The sequence below is a fragment of the Mesoplodon bidens genome (assembly GCF_964165515.1).
Source record: "Mesoplodon bidens genome assembly, chromosome: 2".
NCBI classification, from domain to species: Eukaryota; Metazoa; Chordata; class Mammalia; order Artiodactyla; family Ziphiidae; genus Mesoplodon; species Mesoplodon bidens.
This window is the reverse complement of record NC_138177.1, coordinates 145,689,326-145,709,943: the sequence shown is the minus strand read 5'-3', so window position 1 is coordinate 145,709,943 and position 20,618 is coordinate 145,689,326. Positions and strand designations below refer to the sequence as shown.

At 37.2% G+C, this 20,618-nt stretch overlaps 1 protein-coding gene and 1 pseudogene across 2 annotated transcripts in view; one reads left to right on the top strand and one right to left on the bottom strand.

The window, feature by feature from the left end:
• Positions 1–20,618, bottom strand: part of AGBL4 (AGBL carboxypeptidase 4) — a gene marked incomplete at both ends in the record, with an annotated part of 1,399,565 nt that overhangs the window by 941,527 nt on the left and 437,420 nt on the right. The window lies entirely within an intron of this gene.
• LOC308612214 (putative ATP-dependent RNA helicase DDX5) lies at positions 2,368–4,379 on the top strand (annotated as a pseudogene). Its single transcript has one exon. The product of its transcript is annotated as a putative ATP-dependent RNA helicase DDX5 (transcript).

The window sequence follows — 20,618 nt, the reverse complement described above, 5'->3', positions numbered from 1 at the left end:
TAGAATTAGAAATGAAAAAGGAGAAGCAACAACTAACACTGCAGAAATACAAAGGATCATGAGAGATTACTACAAGTAACTGTATGCCAATAATATGGACAACCTGGAAGAAATGGACAAATTCTTAGAAAATCAAAACCTTCCGAGACTGAACCAGGAAGAAATAGAAAATAGAAACAGACAAATCACAAGCACTGATATTGAAACTGTGATTAGAAATCTTCCAACAAACAAAAGCCCAGGACCAGATGGCTTCACAGGCAAATTCTATCAAACATTTAGGGGAGAGCTAACACCTAACCTTCTCAAACTCTTCCAAAATATAGAAGAGGGAAGAACACTCCCCAAATCATTTTATGAGGCCACCATCACCCTGATACCAAAAGCAGACTAAGATGTCACAAAGAAAGAAAACTACAGGCCAATATCACTGATGAACATAGATGCAAAAATCCTCAACAAAATACTAGCAAACAGAATCCAACAGCACAGTAAGATGATCATACACCATGATCAAGTGGGGTTTATCCCAGGAATGCAAAGAATCTTTAATATCTGCAAATCAATTAATGTGATACACCACATTAACAAACTGAAGGATAAGAACCATATGATAATCTCAATAGATGTAGAAAAAGCTTTCAACACCCATTTATGATAAAAACTCTCCAGAAAGTAGGCATAGAGGGAACCTACCTCAAAATAATAATGGCCATAATTCATAAACCCACAGCCAACATCGTTCTCAATGGGGAAACACTGAAACCATTTCCCCTAAGATCAGGAACAAGACAAGGTTGCCCACTCTCACCACCATTATTCAACATAGTTTTGGAAGTTTTAGCCATAGCAATCAGAGAATAAGAAGAAATTAAAGGAATCCAAATGGAAAAGAGGAAGTAAAACTGTCACTGTTTGCAGATGACATAATACCATACATATAGAATCCTTAAGATGCTATGAGAAGACTACTAGAGTTAATCAATGAATTTGGTAGAGTAGCAGGATACAAAGTTAATGCACAGAAATCTCTTGCATTCCTATACAGTAACGATGAAAAATATGAAAGAAAAATTAAGGAAACACTTCCATTTACCATTGCAACAAAAAAAATAAAATTCCTAGGAATAAACCTACCTAGGGAGTCAAAAGACCGGTATGAAAAAAACTATAAGACACTGATGAAAGAAATTAAAGATGATACAAACAGATGGAGAAATATACCGTGTTCTTTGATTCAAAGAATCAACATTGTGAAAATGACTATACTACCCAAAGCAATCTACAGATTCAGTGCAATCCCTATAAAATTACCAATGGCATTTTTCTCAGAACTAGAATGAAAAATTTTACAATTTGTATGGAAACACAAAAGACCCCGAATAACCAAAGCAATCTTGAGGAAGAAAAACGGAGATGGAGGAATTAGGCTCCCTGACTTCAGACTATACTACAAAGCTACAGTAATCAAGACAGTATAGTACTAGCACAAAAACAGAAATATAGATCAATGGAACAGGATAGAAAGTCCAGAGAGGAACCCATGCACATATGGTCACCTTATCTTTGATAAAGGGGGGCAAGAGTATACAATGGAGAAAAAGCAACCTCTTCAATAAGTGGTGCTGGAAAAACTGGACAGCTACATGTAAAAGAATGAAATTAGAACACTCCCTAACACCATACACAATCATAAACTCAAAAGGATTAACGACCTGAATGTAAGGCCAGACACTACCAAACTCTTAGAGGAAAACATAGGAAGAACACTCTATGACATAAATCACAGCAAGATCCTTTTTCACCCACCTCCTAGAGAAATGGAAACAAAAGCAAAAATAAACAAATGGGACCTAATGAAACTTCAAAGCTTTTGCACAGCAAAGGAAACCATAAACAAGAGAAGAGACAACCCTCAGAATGGGAGAAAATATTTGCAAATGAAGCAATTGACAAAGGACTAGTCTCTAAAATAGACAAGCAGCTCATTCAGATCAATATCAGAAAAATAAACAAACGAACCCCAAAATGGGCAGAAGACCTAAATAGACATTTCTCCAAAGAGGATATACTGATGGCCAACAAACACATGAAAGGATGCTCAACATCACTGATTAGAGAACTGCAAATCAAAACTACAATGAGGTATCACCTCACACAGGTCAGAATGGCCATCACCAAAAAATCTACAAACAATAAATGCTGGAGACCTCATTCATTTCCACTGGTCTTTTGCACGGCAGCCCCAGCTCTTGTCATCGCCATCCCTCCACTGCCTCCCCCGCAAGACTTCGCTGTCACTGGAGCCACCTCCTGTTACTCATAGTGCTCGATTCTCTCTACTTCGCTTCCCACCAACTGCAACCATTGACGCCATGTTGGGTTATTCGAGTGACCGAGACTGCACCTGGGATCGAGGTTTTCATGTCCCTAGATTTGGAGGAAGTAGGGCAGGGCCCTTATCTGGAAAGAAGTTTGGAAACCCTGGGGAGAAATTGGTTAAAAAGAAGTGGAATCTTGATGAGCTGCCCGAATTTGAGAAGAATTTTGATCAAGAACACCCTGATTTGGCTAGGTATACAGCACAAGAGGTAGAGACATACAGAAGAAGCAAGGAAATTACAGTTAGATGTCACAACTGCCCAAAGCCAGTACTGAATTTTTATGAAGTGAACTTCCCTGCAAACGTCATGGACGTGATTGCAAGGTAGAGCTTTACTGAACCCACAGCTATTCAAGCTCAGCGATGGCCAGTTGCTCTAAATGGATTGGATATGGTTGGGGTAGCAGAAACTTGATCTGGGAAGACGTTGTCTTATTTGATGCCTGCCATTATCCACATCAATCATCAGCCATTCCTAGATAGACGTGATGGGCCTATTTCTTTGGTGCTGGCAGCAACTCGGGAACTGGCCCAACAGGTACAGCAAGTAGCTGCTGAATACTGTAGAGCATGTCGCTTGAAGTCCACTTGTATTTATGGTGGTGCTCCCAAGGGACCACAAATATGTCATTTGGAGATGTGGAAATCTGTATTGCAACACCTGGAAGACTTACTGACTTTTTAGAATGTGGGAAAACCAATCTAAGAAGAACCACCTACCTTGTCCTTGATGAAGCAGATAGAATGCTTGATATGGGATTTGAACCCCAAATAAGGAAGATTTTGGATTAGATAAGACCTGATAGGCAAACCCTAATGTGGAGTGCCACTTGGCCAAAAGAAGTAAGACGGCTTGCTGAAGATTTCCTGAAGGGCTATATTCATATAAACATTGGTGCACTAGAACTGAGTGCAAATCACAACATTCTTCAGATTGTGGATGTGTGTCATGATGTAGAAAAGGATGAAAAGCTTATTCATTTAATGGAAGAGATCATGAGTGAGAAGGTGATTAAAACCATTGTTTTTGTTGAAACCAAAAGAAGTGGTGATGAACTCACTAGAAAAATGAGGATAGATGGGTGGCCTGGCATGGGTGCCCATGGTGACAAGAGTCAACAGGAACGTGGCTGGGTTCTAAATGAATTCAAACATGGAAAGGCTCCTATTCTGATTGCAATAGATGTGGCCTCCAGAGGGCTAGATGTGGAAGATGTGAAATTTGTCATCAATTATGAATACCTTAACTCCTCAGAGGATTACATTCATCGAATTGGAAGAACTGCTCGCAGTACCAAAACAGGCACAGCATACACTTTCTTTACACCTAATAACATAAAGCAAGTGAGCGACCTTATCTCTGTGCTTCGTGAAGCTAATCAAGCAATTAATCCCAAATTGCTTCAGCTGGTCGAAGACAGAGGTTCAGGTCGTTCCAGGGGTAGAGGAGGCATGAAGGATGACCGTTGGGACAGACACTCTGTCAGCAAAAGGGGTGGATTTAATACATTTAGAGACAGGGAAAATTGTGACTGAGGTTACTGTAGTCTGCTTAAGAGAGATTCTGGGGCAAAAACTCAAAATGGTGTTTACAGTGCTGCAAATTACACCAGTGGGAGCTCTGGAAGTAATTTTGTGTCTGCTGGTATACAGAGCAGCTTTAGGACTGGTAATCCAACAGGGACTTATCAGAATGGATATGATAGCACTCAGCAATATGGAAGTAATGTTTCAAATATGCACAATGGTATGAACCAACAGGCATATCCATATCCTGCTACTACAGCTGCGCCTATGATTGGTTATCCAATGCCAAAAGGGTATTCTCAATAAAACTTTAGAAGTATATGTAAATGTCTGTTTTTCATAATTAGTCTTTATATCGTGTGTTATCAGACAAGATAGTTATTTAAGAAACATGGGAAATGCAGAAATGACTGCACTGCAGCAGTAACTATGGTGCACTTTTTCACTATTTAAGTTGGAAATTTCTCTACATTCCTGAAACAATTTTTAGGTTTCTTTGTACTAGCAGTGTTTTCACAAAAGTAAATGTATAATGATTTGAAATACAATAAATGAAGGCAATGCATGACCTTCCAATAAAAAATATTTGAAGACTGGATAGAGAGATAAATAAATAAATAAATGCTGGAGAGGGTGTGGAGAAAAGGGAACCCTCTTGCACTGTTGGTGGGAATGTAAATTGATACAGCCACTATGGAGAACAGTAAGGAGGTTCCTTAAAAAACTAAAAATAGGACTAACACATGCCCAGTAATTGCACTACCAGACATATACCCTGAGAAAACCATAATTCAAAAAGAGTTATGTACCACAATGTTCATTGCAGTACTATTTACAGTAGCCAGGACAGGGAAGCAACCTACGTGTCCACTGACAGATGAATGGATAAAGAAGATGTAGCACATATATACAATGGAATATTACTCAGCCATAAAAAGAAACAAAATTGAGTTTTCTGTAGTGAGGTAAATGGACCTAGAGTGTGTCATACAGAGTGAAGTAAGTCAGAAAGAGAAAAACAAATACTGTATGCTAACACATATATATGGAATCTAAAAAAAAAAAAAAGGTTCTGATGAACCTAGGGGCAGGACAGGAGTAAAGATGCAGAAATAGAGAATGGACTTGAGGACACAGGGAGGGGGAAAGGTAAGCTGGGACGAAGTGAGAGAGTAGCATTGACATATATACACTCCCAAATGTAAAATAGATAGGTAGTGGGAAGCAGCTTCATAGCACAGGGAGATCAGCTTGGTACTTTGTGACCACTTAGAGGGGTGGGATAGGGAGGGTGGGAGAGAGATGCAAGAGGGAGGGGATATGGGGATACATGTATTCATATTGCTGATTCATTTTGTTATACAGCAGAAACTAATACACCATTGTAAAGCAATTATATTCCAATAAAGATGTTAAGAAAAAAAAACTAATCAGAACCACGTTCACATAAAAGAAAAATTTATTTTTATTACCTAGAACTGAGGCCAAGAAGATTCGCAAGGAGGAGACAATCATAACTGAGCACATGAAGCTGGAGTGACTCTGTAGGTTAGGAAGGAGAGTGAGTCATGGAGAAGACATATATATTCAGTTTAGGGCTATAAAACCAGTTTGTACTTTCTGAACCTTGAGTCTAGCTAGCTTGATCTCTACTTGTCAGAATACTGATCTAGAGGTCCAGGGTAGAACACTTGTCTCTGCCTCGCTATATTTAGAGAACTGCCTAGCATGTTGGGGAGAACCTGTTACTGGGAAAAAATGAACCCATAAACCCTGTAATAGCCTGTTTTCTCTTCTCTGTTTCTACCAGCAAATGAACAGACTGCTTCTGCTCAATGAGTTTGGCAAGATACGAAGGTTATTTTATTTGAGCAGATATGAGTCCTCATCACTCTGAAAAAAAAGGATGTTGATAATAATTTTTTTTTAAAGAGCCAAAGATGACACTAGCAAGAATGGTATATTTCTCTTGGGATCCTAAATCTCCTTTGGAAATTTAGCTTTTATGTAGCCAAAGTATTTTTGCAATCATTTCTTTCTATTCATTCATTTAACACATTTACTGAATGCCTACTGTGTGCTGTGGAGGTCCTAGGGTACAACATGAGGAAAAAGCGTGGTCCTTGACCTTGTAAAGCACATAGTTTAGTAGAGGGAGAGAGAGATAACCATATAATCGCACTAATATAAATGAAAATACACTTTAAAACAGTGTAGGATGAGGGCTTCCCTGGTGGCTCAATGGTTAAGAATCCACCATGCCAAAGCAGGGGACACGGGTTCAAGCCCTAGTCTGGGAAGATTCCACATGCCGCAGAGAAATTAAGCCCGTGTGCCACAACTACTGAGCCTGTGCTCTGCCACAAGAGGGGCCACTGCAATGAGAAGCCCAAGCACTGCAAGGAAGAGTAGCCCCTGCTCGCCGCAACTAGAGAAAAGCCACGCACAGCAACAAAGACCCAATGCAGCCAAAAATAAATAAATAAATTTATTTTAAAAAACTGTTTTTTTGAATAAAAGAGTGCAGGATGATTTGAGAGCATATAACAGTGGGATAATTTAGAATGTGGAGCCAGGTTTCTCTCAGAAAGTGCCATTCCACTGAGATCTGACAGTTGATTGGGAACAACAGACTGAAAGGTATGTTTATAGGGGTGGTAAGAAAGCTTTTCAGGTAGAGGGAGCAGCACGCACAAAATCCCTGAGTCAAGAGGTAGCATGGGACATTAGAGGATCTAAGAGGGCCAGGATGACTGGGACACAGAAAAGGAGGAGATGGGTGTGAGAGGAAACTGCAATGTGGCAGGGGCCTCCTCTTAGAAAAGCCTGTAGACAGACTAGTATGTTTCCCAAATCTTAGTCATGGGTTCTAGCTTCGTGATTTTTTCTTATTGAGGTATAATCAACATATAATATTATTAGTTTTAAGTGTACAATATAATGATATATCAAAAACTCATACAATTCAATAGCAAAAAAAAGAAAAAAAGCCAAAATAATCTGATTAAAAAGCGAGCAGATCTTCAAGATTTTTGACGTATTTCTGTATCATTTTGACAAAAATCTATTGTTTAAATCAACCCTACCTCATTTTACTTAAACTCCCTTTAGTAAATAAAGTTTATTTCAAATGTATACGTATAGCTGATTCACTTTGTTATACAGCAGCAACTAACACAACAATGTAAAGCAATTATACTCCAATAAAGATGTTTAAAAAAAATGCTAGGCTGTTGCAGCCCTTTTTTAAAGATCCAAGCAAAGGGGTTTGTATACAAGGTTTTCAAACATGGGGTTTGAAAAGAATATATATATATATATATATATATATATATATATATATATATATATACATATATATATATATATATACATACAGAGAGAGAGAGAGAGAGAGAGAATCTAAGAAAAAAAGAAAAAAGGTCATGAAGAACCTAGGGGTAAGACGGAAATAAAGACACAGACCTACTAGAGAATGGACTTGAGGATATGGGGAGGGGAAGGGGAAGCTGTGACAAAGTAAGAGAGAGGCATGGACATATATACACTACCAAACGTCAAATAGATAGCTAGTGGGAAGCAGCCACATAGCACAGGGAGATCAGCTTGGTGCTTTATGACCACCTAGAGGGGTGGGATAGGGAGGGTGGGAGGGAGGGAGATGCAAGAGGGAAGAGATATGGGAACATATGTATATGTATAACTGATTCACTTTGTTATAAAGCAGAAACTAACACACCATTGTAAAGCAATTATACTTCAATAAAGATGTTAAAAAAAAAAGAAAGAAAAGAAGAGGTAAGTGTTCCTCTGATGGCAGCAAGATCAGAGGGAGGGACTAGGAAGGTGAAGATAAGATTTTAGGAAACAAGGTCACCAGTCTAGCCCTGCTCCCCTCCCTCCAGAGCTTACTTACTCCTAACCTCAGTTCTTACAGGACAGTTTAGGGTATATTTTAATTAAGTAGGACATTTTCTCATAACCCTCATCCAAATCTTAACAAAATAAAATCCACAGAAGTCCCCATTGAAATCTAACTTTAAACTCCCAGTGCTGAGAGACACAGAGTATATGAGCTATGGCTTTTGACTCTGTGGATCTATTCCTGGCTTCATCATTAACATGGTGAATATCCTTGTTTTGAGATTTTTAGAACAACTTTAATATACTTTAATTGTCATTTTTTGTGGTTTGAATTGTCTTATTAAAATATAATTTGCCAGGAGTTAAATTTATTTACTTAATTAGAGGTCTATTCTCTCTTCAATATGCATTCTCAAAAGTCAACTCACATCTTCGAATGGGGGCAGGGTATAGTATACCCTTTGGCATAATAACATCTAATTACAGGATTACATTAGTGCACTCAGTACCTTTAATCACATAAGATTTGATAGAGCACGAAGAAAACCTGTGCTCATCTCTCAACACTAAAGACCTTAAAGCATGAATGTCAGGACACACCATAGTTGTCTCTGCCGCATCTGTAGGATCTTTGATTTCAAAAGAAAAAACAGATTTGGAGATCCTGATGACATTATTTTGATTAGTGATAAATTAGAAAGATTCCCAGAAATAGCAATAATTATAACAATAATAACAATCATGACAATAATGTACAATGATAGAGAGTGTTTAATGGTTTTCAAATGCTTTTCATATAAATTTTCCCCTTTGATCCTCACAATGATAAAAGCAGGGCAAGAATTATCAGTCCTACTATATGAATAGAGAAATTAAGCATCAAAAATGTTCACATTTGGGGGAGTATCTGGGAACATGCACAAGGAATCAAAGGCAAATCTGAGAAGAGTGCTTTTCCTGGTATTTCTTGTGAGAAAAACTATGAGACCTTGGGAAGCCACTGAAACTCTCTAGCCTCAAATTTTTCATCTGTAAAATGGTCTAGATTATAAGATATGAATATAGAAGGAGAGAATAAGACACTAGATTTCACGGCAGGGAAGAATTAGTATGGGTAAAACCAGGCCTGGGCCTCCCATAGACATTTGTACACAGGACTAAGATTGTCACCAGTCCCAGACTCAGGAGGTTGAAAGGTCTGTTCCACTCACACCCTTTAAGGAAGAAGGCAGCATGGTGGAGCACAAAAATACAGGTATCGGTATCAAACCAAAATTAATCCTAAGAGATTCTCAGCTCTGCTACTTAGGAGTCATTTGACATGGGGTCTTTTTGATCCTGTTTCCTTATCTAAAAATTAGGGATAATAATGTATCTCTGCCAGGGATGTGATGAAGAAAAAATAAGTTAGTATGTACAATATCTATTACAGTGGTTGACAAACTTTTTCTGTAAAGGGCCAGATAGTAGAGGCAAAAACCAAGTATATTATATTGGAACTTATGTAACAAGAGCAAAAACACATTTCCACAAAATTTTTATTGATGACATGTAAAATATAATAGTAATAAAATGAGTTCTTTTTTTGTAATACAGGTTTAGTAATGAAGAGAATGGAATTTTCTGTGGCAATATGATTTCTCTAATTTGGGAGGCAAAGCCAGTGTTGCCTATCATCAAATCAATTGCAAATGTTCATCTGTAAAAATCGTTTTTACTCAAGAGCCATACAAAACCAAATAAGCTGGATTTGACTTGCTGAGAGTGTATGAAAGTTCTATTATTCTAAAATTTCACTAACATTTAGTGTTTTCAGTCTTTTTTATTCTGGTGAGTGTGTGAAGCTGCTACCTTTTCAATAACTTCTACCACAAGCAGCATGACTCAAAGAAAATTTTCCCTCAACCTACAGTTGAAAGCTAAAGAAAATTCAACTAAGAACTCAGGTACTTCTGAGAGGAATAACGTAATTATCTGTAAGTGTTTTAAAGTTTCTGCCATTTTATTTTTTTTAAAAGGAGTCTTTTATTATTAAATAAGTATTTAAGAGCTTAATTCTCATGACTACTAATAACTTTAGAAACAGGCATGAGATAATCTATGAGGATTCAGAATTTTATTACTTTATCTGCTCATGGCAACAACCCAAGAGCCAGGAGATACGGGTTTCTGAATGGCTCTGCCACTAAATAGCAGTTGTTCTTAAACAAGTCATTTTTCTTCTTAGCTTTTTTTTTTTTTTTTTTTTTTTTTTTTTTGCAGTACGCGGGCCTCTCACTGCTGTGGCCTCTCCCATTGCGGAGCACAGGCTCCGGACGCGCAGGCTCAGCGACCATGGCTCACGGGCCCAGCTGCTCCGCGGCATGTGGGATCCTCCCGGACCGGGGCACGAACCCGCATCCCCTGCATCGGAAAGTGGACTCTCAACCACTGCGCCACCAGGGAAGCCCTCTTCTTAGCTTTGATTTAGTAATATAACAAATAGTGATGATAATCACCTGCAACCTCACATAGTTCTTTATTCAATCAACAAATACTTTCTGGGTACCTATTATGTGCAGGCTTTGGGGATACAAGAGTGAGCAAAAACAGACACTGGCTCCATCCTCATGGAATTCATAGTGCAAAGATGAATCAAAGTCACACAAGTAAATATAAAATCTAAAATTAAGTTGTGAGCATCAAAATCACAGAATCAGAACCTCAGAATTAAGAGATCATAGGGATCATCTAATATAATCCTCCAATCTCTTCTTCAAAGCTACACAAAATATGAAAAGATGTTTTTTGAAAAGTTAGAAGTTCCAGATAAAGAAGTGGTAATATTACTGTTATGAAATTTCAGGAAGATAACTAGATGTATTTCTGCTCCAACATTTACAATTAGAAACTAAGCATAGCTTGGGCTTACCAACTTTGACCTCTAATGTGGCTCACAGAGGAAAAATTAATAGTGATATCTCATTAACCTAAATAAAGTAGTCTCTGTTTGTGAAGGTGATAAGATGAGGGCCTAAGTGGAGGGCCAGAAGTTCAGAAGAAAAATACATTTTATTGGTCCACAAAGGGAGAGGTATCTAGGTCTCTTAGAAAATTACTATATTTAGAGCTGGCTTGAACTCAGACCTAGTTTGGCTTTTATTCTTTAAGTAACCTTGAGTAAACCTCTTCTTCTTCCTGGGTCTGAGTCTCCTCATCTGTAAAATGAAGAAGTTGGCCAGATAATATTTTATGGCTCTGATTTTCATTGACTCCACCACAACTAGTAGATCAGATGGTGTCTCTTTTTACTAATAAACAGAAATAAAGCCAGTGAAGCAGAAAGTCAGATAGATATGGGTTCAAATCCCTCCTAACTATGCAACCTCCTAACTATGTAACCTTAAGCAAGTCACTTATTCTCTTAGATCTAAGTTTCTTCACCTGTAAAATGAAAATAATAATGACTATTTCATATGATTATTGTGAATATTATGAATATTCCTAAAAATGAGGTATATAAAGCAACAGGCATGGCATATAAATAGCCTCCTTCCCTTCTCCTTAGTCTGAGGATTACAGCACTGAACACAGACAATTTCAAACATCTGATGACATGATTCACTTAAGCCAGCAGCTACCATGTGTCCAAACCCAATGCTTCTGCTAAGACTTGAGGATGACAGAAGAAAGACACAGTCCCTGCTTAAAGTACTTACTGTAGGGGAAACATAAGCAAAAGGAAGGAGGTAGGAAAGTGTAGGGCAGATTAGTTTTTGCTGGAGGATAACTAAGCATTTTTTAAATAATATTGAGTGTCTCTATGTCAGACCCTGTATTAGGCATTTATATGCATTATTTCATTTACCTATTGAGGCAAGTTTTATTATCCTCAACTTTTAGATACTTTGAAATATAAATTATCTTGTCCAAGGTTTTCACAGCTATTTAATGATAGGACTGAGCTATAAAAACATGTATCTCTGACTCCAAAGCCCATGATTTTTCAAAATGATGAGTAATGAGAAATGCAATTAGAAATAAGGACTGGTTTGACACCAGGGAGTCCTCTAAATGCCAAGGTAAAAAGTTTGCACTTTAGGGAGCCATTGGAAGTTTCTGAGCAGGAAAGTGACATAGATGAAGATTCTATTACCTATGGAAATGTAGTAAAACATAATGTTTAAGAGCTTAGAATTTGTAGCTAAACTACCTTGTATTAAATGGCCTTGGAGCAAGTTACCTAACCTTTCTGTCCCTTAGTTTCCTCATCTTTAAATAAGGATAAATAATAACAGTACCTACCATGTACTGTTATGGGGAGGATTACAACCATTAATACATATAAAGCTCAGGAATACTTCCTGGCATATAGTAAGCACACACGAAATGTTAAGCTGCTGCAGTTGTGGTGGTTAGTATTATTGCTGTTGTGTTAGGAAAGAAGTCGTTAGGACAGAATTCTCAGAACCCAGTCTGACAATTCAGCCTTCTTCTATTAAGGAGAGAGTGAAAGGTTAATTGTACATTGTCAGTGAAGTGAAGGTTTGCTTTGTGAGTTAATAGCAACAAAAAGAATCCAGGAGGAATTGTTTAATCTAGTTAAGAGAGTAAGTAGCTCGATGTAGAGAACAAACATATGGACACCAAGGGGGGAAAGTGGCAGGGTGGTGGTGGTGGTGGTGGGATGAATTGGGAGATTGGGATTGACATATATACACTATATGTATAAAATGGATAACTAATAAGAACCTGCTGTATAAAAATAAATAAATAAAATTTAAAAATTTTTTTAAAAAAGAGAGTAAGTAGCTCAAGACATGGCACCATCCTCTAGTTTCTACCCAAAAGAATAATTAGGGCCTGATTCCCTTTAGATGGGATCCAAGATGGCAGACAACACAATGCAGTGGAGAGGAAATACCAAGTCAGGAAACCTAGATTTCAATCTCAAACCTGCTACTCTCTCATTCTGTTACCATTAACAGATGTCTCTCCCTTTTATGTCTAAGAGTCCTGAACTACAAATAAAGAGTGATCTTGCCTACTCCACAGGTCATCATGAGAATTAAACAGGATATGCAAAGCTTCTTTTGTTTGAATGCTGCTGTGCACAAAGTAGGCACTCAAAACACTTGAACAAACTGTTAAAATTTGAGAAGTGGTATTTGAGAGGTGAGAAAAAAAGCAAAGCAAGTAGTGGAGTAGTCCTGCATTATAGCCCTGAGAAAAGTAAAAAGCTCTATACTGAAACAGTTCTTTAAAATGTATAGGAGGAAGCTTGGCATAGTGGAAAGAGCCTGAGCTTCAAAGAAAAACAGAACTAGGTTCAAATCATAGCTGCACTATTTATGAGCTATAGGATCTTCAACCAACTATCTGAGCCTCTGTTTCTTCAAAACTAGAATACTAATACTTACCTAATAGGGTGACTCTGAGAATTAAAAGAAAAAGCTATTCCTAACAATATACCTAGTTCAAAGAGAAACTCAGCAGACTGTACCAGTACCACCACCCCTATTATTAATAATAATAATTGCAGTTAAGTTTCAATGAGTGTTAACTGCCAGGCACTATTCTAAACCTTTTACTTGTATTATCTCATTTAATCTTTATTTAATAAACTAATAAGACTCATTCCATTATTCCCCACAGATTTTATTGATGAGGAAGCAGAGGAAGTGAGCCGAAGATCTCATCTTAGGACACAGGACTAGAAACTGACAAAGCCAGGACATTGCTACTATTATTTTTCTCTCCTCCATAAGTCGGATTTTTAAAAATCTTGCATAAGATTCCAAAATACTTTCCCTCCCAGTATCTCACTTTTTCTTATCCTTAAAGCAATTTTGTGATGTAGGCTGACCAAGGATAACCATCCCCATTTTACAAATGGGAAAAGAAAAGCCTGTAGAAAATAACTGACTTATTCAATGTCATACAAACAGCAGTCATACCACAACCTCTGCCATGTAGCAGAACTGGAAAGTGAACCCATATCTTCAAAGTTCAAGACTAGTGTTCTTTCTAGTTGAAAACTGAATTTCCCACATGATACCACAGAAAGGAGATCTCTCCTTAATTCAGGCTCTTCCCATATCAGTCAAAATTAGTGATGTTTTGCTTTCACTGTTATTTCCAAAATTTATGTCTTGGGATGGTCCCTGAATCAAGTGCTAGTGAACTCACCTGGAGGACCCGTTCTCTGGGGCTCAAAGAGCCTGTGCTCATCTAGTTCAATGATCAAGTTTCCAATCTCTTAACATTTGGCATTAAAGCCTTCTAAGTACCAACACAGATTAAATCTAAAGGGAAATTATATTACACTTCAATGTGAACCAGTTCTTTACATTAAAGAGTACTATAATGATTACTCTTTAATAACTAAAGAGTAATGATTAAAGCATTATGTAGAGGAAGACATTCTCTCGGAAAAAAAGAAGGTAGGTTCTAACTTTTTATCTATAAAATAATGGGCTAACTCCAACTAGGGATGCATGTTTGCATTCGACAGGCCAGAGCTAGTATCTTGATTTTTATCACTGTGTGAACTTAAACAACTTACTGTACCCTTCTAAACTTTAGTTCCCTTATCTCTAAAATGGGGATAATAACACCTATATCAAAGGATTCAGGAGGAGAATTAAATAACAAAATGTAAGTAAAGTTCTAGTACACAGCAGGTCTTCACCAAATGGTAGCCATTACATCCAAAGAAAAATATGAGGGTCTAATTAAGACAATCAGAGAGCCCTAATAAAGTCACAATGATAGGAAATGGTGAAGCTGGAGTTTTAATTCAATGTTTCTATTCTCTGTTTTCAATATTACATTCTTTTCTACCAAAGTGTTTTTCACATTGTGAGAGGTTTGTTATTTTAAAAAGAGACAAAAATAAAAGAAAAATAAAGAAATTCTCAAAGTTGTAGTTTACTCTATACCTCTCCACACTGCTTTTTAAGTCGTTACCTATTCTATTTCCCTGTTCTGGTCAGTTTAGATAAAAGGTTAATACCCTGCTATTGAGATACATTGGTGATAGCTTCAAAGGAAATAAACATCTCACACAGAGTATGATATACCTTCAGTAAAACAAGCTAGCAGAAATTAAGGTAATTTCAGAGTTTGTGTAGCTACTGATTGATTGTGAAGATCTTCCACTTTACAACTTTTTCTGTGTTTAGAGAAAGACTTGTCCCAGAAACATTCCCTTTATTACAGATATTTCAAGTCTTCTTTATGATGATTTACATTTTCTTCTTAATTTATAGGTGTCTTTATAAATGCCTATTTCAATTGCTTTTCAACTTTTCCTGCCATCCTGTGTTCATTGATTACTTGATGGGTTCATCATAACAAACATACTCTGAGCACTTATTGTACATCACACACTGTGGGGGCCTAAGCAGAGCTGCTACATAGTTAATCAGGGTGTGCCTCACACAAAGACTTCCTGTTATGGGCTAAGTCTGGCCCAATGGAATGAGTATGTTTTTTCTAACTCAAATAAAGATTTATTAGGAGCTAGCTGCAGCCCTGCTGGGATACTGAAATGGATATGACAGCGTCCTCATCTCTAAGGATCTTAAAATATAATGAGGAAGATATACAAACAAACACAGAATTATACTACAAGGTCACAAATGTTATGATAAAGGAAAGTCCCAGGAGCTATGAGAACACGGAAGAGGAACTTCTAACCCAGCCTAGAAGATCAAGGGAAGTTCTCCAAGGGAAGTGACAACTAAAATGAACCCTAAAATGAGTAAGTGTTAAAGAAGTATTTTTAGGTAAAGGTGGGCTGTGATATCTCCCACAGAAAGGGAACAATTTTGGAAAAAGAACAGAGGAAAGAAATATCATTTTACGTGAGAGAAAACTACAAGCATTGCTGTTGGAAAGACTTTGAGTTTAGGACCTAGGCAACAAGGTGAGAGAGGAAAGGAAGAAAACAAGGACAGATATTGAAGGTTCTGTCAAACTAAGGAGCTTATTTTATTTCACAAGGTAGGAAATAGGGAGCCATTGAAGGAGATAAGGCAGGAAGGGATGTACGATTAGATTTGCATTTTATAAAGATCCTTCTGACATGGGAATGGAGAAGTGCTATGTCTAGGACTTTCATAAAACACCGTTAGAGGCATTTCAAATAATAATTTGTTAAGTAATCCAATTTGGATCTTCAAAGCAGAGAGGGAAAAAATAATAGCCTTAGAAATGTTCGTATAACTCTCACTGTGCTAGGCATGGATGCCAAGTAGACAGACAGTCCTAACAGTGATGCAGATCTCTTTTCTGAATGACTTTATAAAGCTCAAACTTGTTTCATATAATAAAAATGATAATTGAAACATAAATTTTAATATAATGGGCAATATTTCAACAGATTCCATTTACATTACCCCTGCATAAGGCATTATTTATGATGGTACATGTACACCTAATCTTGATGTTGTGAAGGTGACTCAGGCATGCTGGGTGGGGAAGGGAGCTGAGCCAGTGAAAGTATTTACACATTATCTCAAGTGCATATTACAAGCTTGGCTCCTCATGAAGGGCAATTTGAACCATGAAGAAACACTAGACTAAATGGAGGAAAATAAGAGTATTGAACTAGTATACCAGTACCAAGACCCAAATTCCATTCTCAAAGGAAAACACACCCAAAGAGAGGAAAATAATATTAATTCTAAAACTTTTTGGAGGTTGAGGCAAAAAAAAATTGATTATCACCAGGGTGGAAATGGACATCCCTCCTGGCAAAAGTAGCATAGTCACAACACATGATATTTAAAAGCTGATTTTCAGTTGACAAAAAAATGTCTTACTCTTTTCTTCCTCACAAAGTTTTTTGCTGAAAGGATCAAGAGTTCAGTGACAGGAGAATGAAGGTCAAAGGAAAATGAGAGTCATGCAGTCATTTATTCAGTAAATATTTATAAATCTCCTCCTATAAGCTAGGCACTGTGCTAGGAGCTTTCCCAAGTATTGCCTCATTTAATAGAAGTATTACTACCCCCTATTTTGCAGGTAAAGAGACCGAGGCAAGTAGAGCTCAAGACTTGATAGAAAGCCCATGTTCAGTTTCTCCTTAAGCATAAAGTATTCCTTTACAAAAAAGGGACATTCAAATTAAATAGAAGTCTTCAATAAAACAACCTTTTAATGTCTTTTGGAAGCATTTAAACCATAAATATATACAGACTATTTTATTTTATTTTTTTATTTATTTTTTTTTTTTTTCATGATTTATTTTATTTTATTTTATTTTTTTAATTAGTTTCTGCTTTATAACAAAGTGAATCAGTCATACATATACATCTGTTCCCACATCCCTACCCTCATGCATCTCCCTCCCTCCCACCCTCCCCATCCCACCCCTCCAGGCGGTCACAAAGCACTGAGCTGATCTCCCTGTGCTCTGTGGCTGCTTCCCACTATCTATCTACCTTACGTTTGGTAGTGTATATATGTCCATGCCTCTCTTTCGCTTTGTCACAGCTTACCCTTCTCCCTCCCCATATCCTCAAGTCCATTCTCAAGTAGGTCTGTGTCTTTATTCCCGTTTTGCCCCTAGGTCCTTCATGACTTTTTTTTTTTTTTTTTAAATTCCGTATATATGTGTTAGCATACGGTATTTGTCTTTCTCTTTCTGACTTACTTCACTCTGTATGACAGACTCTAGGTCTATCCACCTCATTACAAATAGCTCAGTTTCGTTTCTTTTTATGGCTGAGTAATATTCCATTGTATATATGTGCCACATCTTCTTTATCCATTCATCCGATGATGGACACTTAGGTTGTTTCCAGCTCCGGGCTATTGTGAATAGAGCTGCAATGAACATTTTGGTACATGTCTCTTTTGGAATTATGGTTTTCTCAGGGTATATGCCTAGTAGTGGGATTGCTGGGTCATATGGTAGTTCTATTTTTAGTTTTTTAAGGAACCTCCATACTGTTCTCCATAGTGGCTGTACCAATTCACATTCCCACCAGCAGTGCAAGAGTGTTCCCTTTTTTCCACACCCTCTCCAGCATTTATTGTTTCTAGATTTCTTGATGATGGCCATTCTGACTGGTGTGAGATGATATCTCATTGTAGTTTTGATTTGCATTTCTCTAATGATTAATGATGTTGAGCATTCTTTCATGTGTTTGTTGGCAGTCTGTATATCTTCTTTGGAGAAATGCCTATTTAAGTCTTCTGCCCATTTTTGGATTGGGTTGTTTGTTTTTTTGCTATTGAGCTGCATGAGCTGTTTATAAATTTTGGAGATTAATCCTTTGTCAGTTGCTTCATTTGCAAATATTTTCTCCCATTCTGAGGGTTGTCTTTTGGTCTTCTTTATGGTTTCCTTTGCTGTGCAAAAGCTTTGAAGTTTCATTAGGTCCCATTTGTTTATCTTTGTTTTTATTTCCATTTCTCTAGGAGGTGGGTCCAAAAGGATCTTGCTGTGATTTATGTCATAGAGTGTTCTACCTATGTTTTCCTCTAAGAGTTTGATAGTTTCTGGCCTTACATTTAAGTCTTTAATCCATTTTGAGCTTATTTTTGTGTATGGTGTTAGGGAATGATCTAATCTCAAACTTTTACATGTCCCTGTCCAGTTTTCCCAGCACCACTTATTGAAGAGGCTGTCCTTTCTCCACTGTACATTCCTGCCTCCTTTATCAAAGATAAGTTGGCCATATGTGCGTGGGTTTATCTCTGGGCTTTCTATCCTGATCCACTGATCTATCTTTCTGTTTTTATGCCAGTACCAGACTGTCTTAATTACTGTAGCTTTGTAGTATAGTCTGAAGTCAGGGAGCCTGATTCCTCCAGCTCCGTTTTTCGTTCTCAAGATTGCTTTGGCTATTCGGGGTCTTTTGTTTTTCCAAACAAATTTTGAAATTTTTTGTTCTAGTTCTGTGAAAAATGCCAGTGGTAGTTTGATAGGGATTGCATTGAACCTGTAGATTGCTTTGGGTAGTAGAGTCATTTTCACAATATTGATTCTTCCAATCCAGGAGCATGGTATATCTCTCCATCTATTTGTATCATCTTTAATTTCTTTCATCAGTGTCTTATAATTTTCTGCATACAGGTCTTTTGTCTCCTTAGGTAGGTTTATTCCTAGATATTTTATTCTTTTTGTTGCAATGGTAAATGGGAGTGTTTTCTTGATTTCATTTTCAGATTTTTCATCATTAGTGTACAGGAATGCCAGAGATTTCTGTACATTAATTTTGTATCCTGCTACTTTACCAAATTCATTGATTAGTTCTAGTAGTTTTTCGGTAGCATCTTTAGGATTCTCTATGTATAGTATCATGTCATCTGCAAACAGTGACAGCTTTACTTCTTCTTTTCCAATTTGGATTCCTTTTATTTCCTTTTCTTCTCTGATTGCTGTGGCTAAAACTTCCAAAACTATGTTGAATAAGAGTGGTGAGAGTGGGCAGCCTTGTCTTGTTCCTGATCTTAGTGGAAATGGTTTCAGTTTTTCACCATTGAGGACAATGTTGGCTGTGGGTTTGTCATATATGGCCTTTATGATGTTGAGGAAAGTTCCCTCTATGCCTACTTTCTGCAGGGTTTTTATCATAAATGGGTGTTGAATTTTGTCGAAAGCTTTCTCTGCATCTATTGAGATGATCATATGGTTTTTCTCCTTCAACTTGTTAATATGGTGTATCACATTGATTGATTTGCGTATATTGAAGAATCCTTGCATTCCTGGAATAAACCCCACTTGATCATGGTGTATGATCCTTTTAATGTGCTGTTGGATTCTGTTTGCTAGTATTTTGTTGAGGATTTTTGCATCTATGTTCATCAGTGATATTGGCCTGTAGTTTTCTTTCTTTGTGACATCCTTGCCTGGTTTTGGTATCAAGGTGATGGTGGCCTCGTAGAATGAGTTTGGGAGTGTTCCTTCCTCTGATATTGTTTGGAAGAGTTTGAGAAGGATGGGTGTTAGCTCTTCTCTAAATGTTTGATAGAATTCGCCTGTGAAGCCATCTGGTCCTGGGCTTTTGTTTGATGGAAGATTTTTAATCACAGTTTCAATTTCAGTGCTTGTGATTGGTCTGTTCATATTTTCTACTTCTTCCTGAGTCAGTCTTGGCAGGTTGTGCATTTCTAAGAATTTGTCCATCTCTTCCAGGTTGTCCATTTTATGGGCATAGAGTTGCTTGTAGTAATCTCTCATGATCTTTTGTATTTCTGCAGTGTCAGTTGTTACTTCTCCTTTTTCATTTCTAATTCTATTGATTTGAGTCTTCTCCCTTCTTTTCTTGATGAGTCTGGCTAATGGTTTATCAATTTTGTTTATCTTCTCAAAGAACCAGCTTTTAGTTTTATTGATCTTTGCTATCGTTTCCTTCATTTCTTTTTCATTTATTTCTGATCTGATTTTTATGATTTCTTTCCTTCTGCTAACTTTGGGGTGTTTTTGTTCTTCTTTCTCTAATTGCTTTAGGTGCAAGGTTAGGTTGTTTATTCGAGATGTTTCCTGTTTCTTAAGGTGGGATTGTATTGCTATAAACTTCCCTCTTAGAACTGCTTTTGCTGCATCCCATAGGTTTTGGGTCGTCGTGTCTCCATTGTCATTTGTTTCTAGGTATTTTTTAATTTCCTCTTTGATTTCTTCAGTGATCACTTCGTTATTAAGTAGTGTATTGTTTAGCCTCCATGTGTTTGTATTTTTTACAGCTCTTTTCCTGTAATTGATATCTAGTCTCATAGCATTGTGGTCGGAAAAGATACTTGATACAATTTCAATTTTCTTAAATTTACCAAGGCTTGATTTGTGACCCAAGATATGATCTATCCTGGAGAATGTTCCATGAGCACTTGAGAAAAATGTGTATTCTGTTGT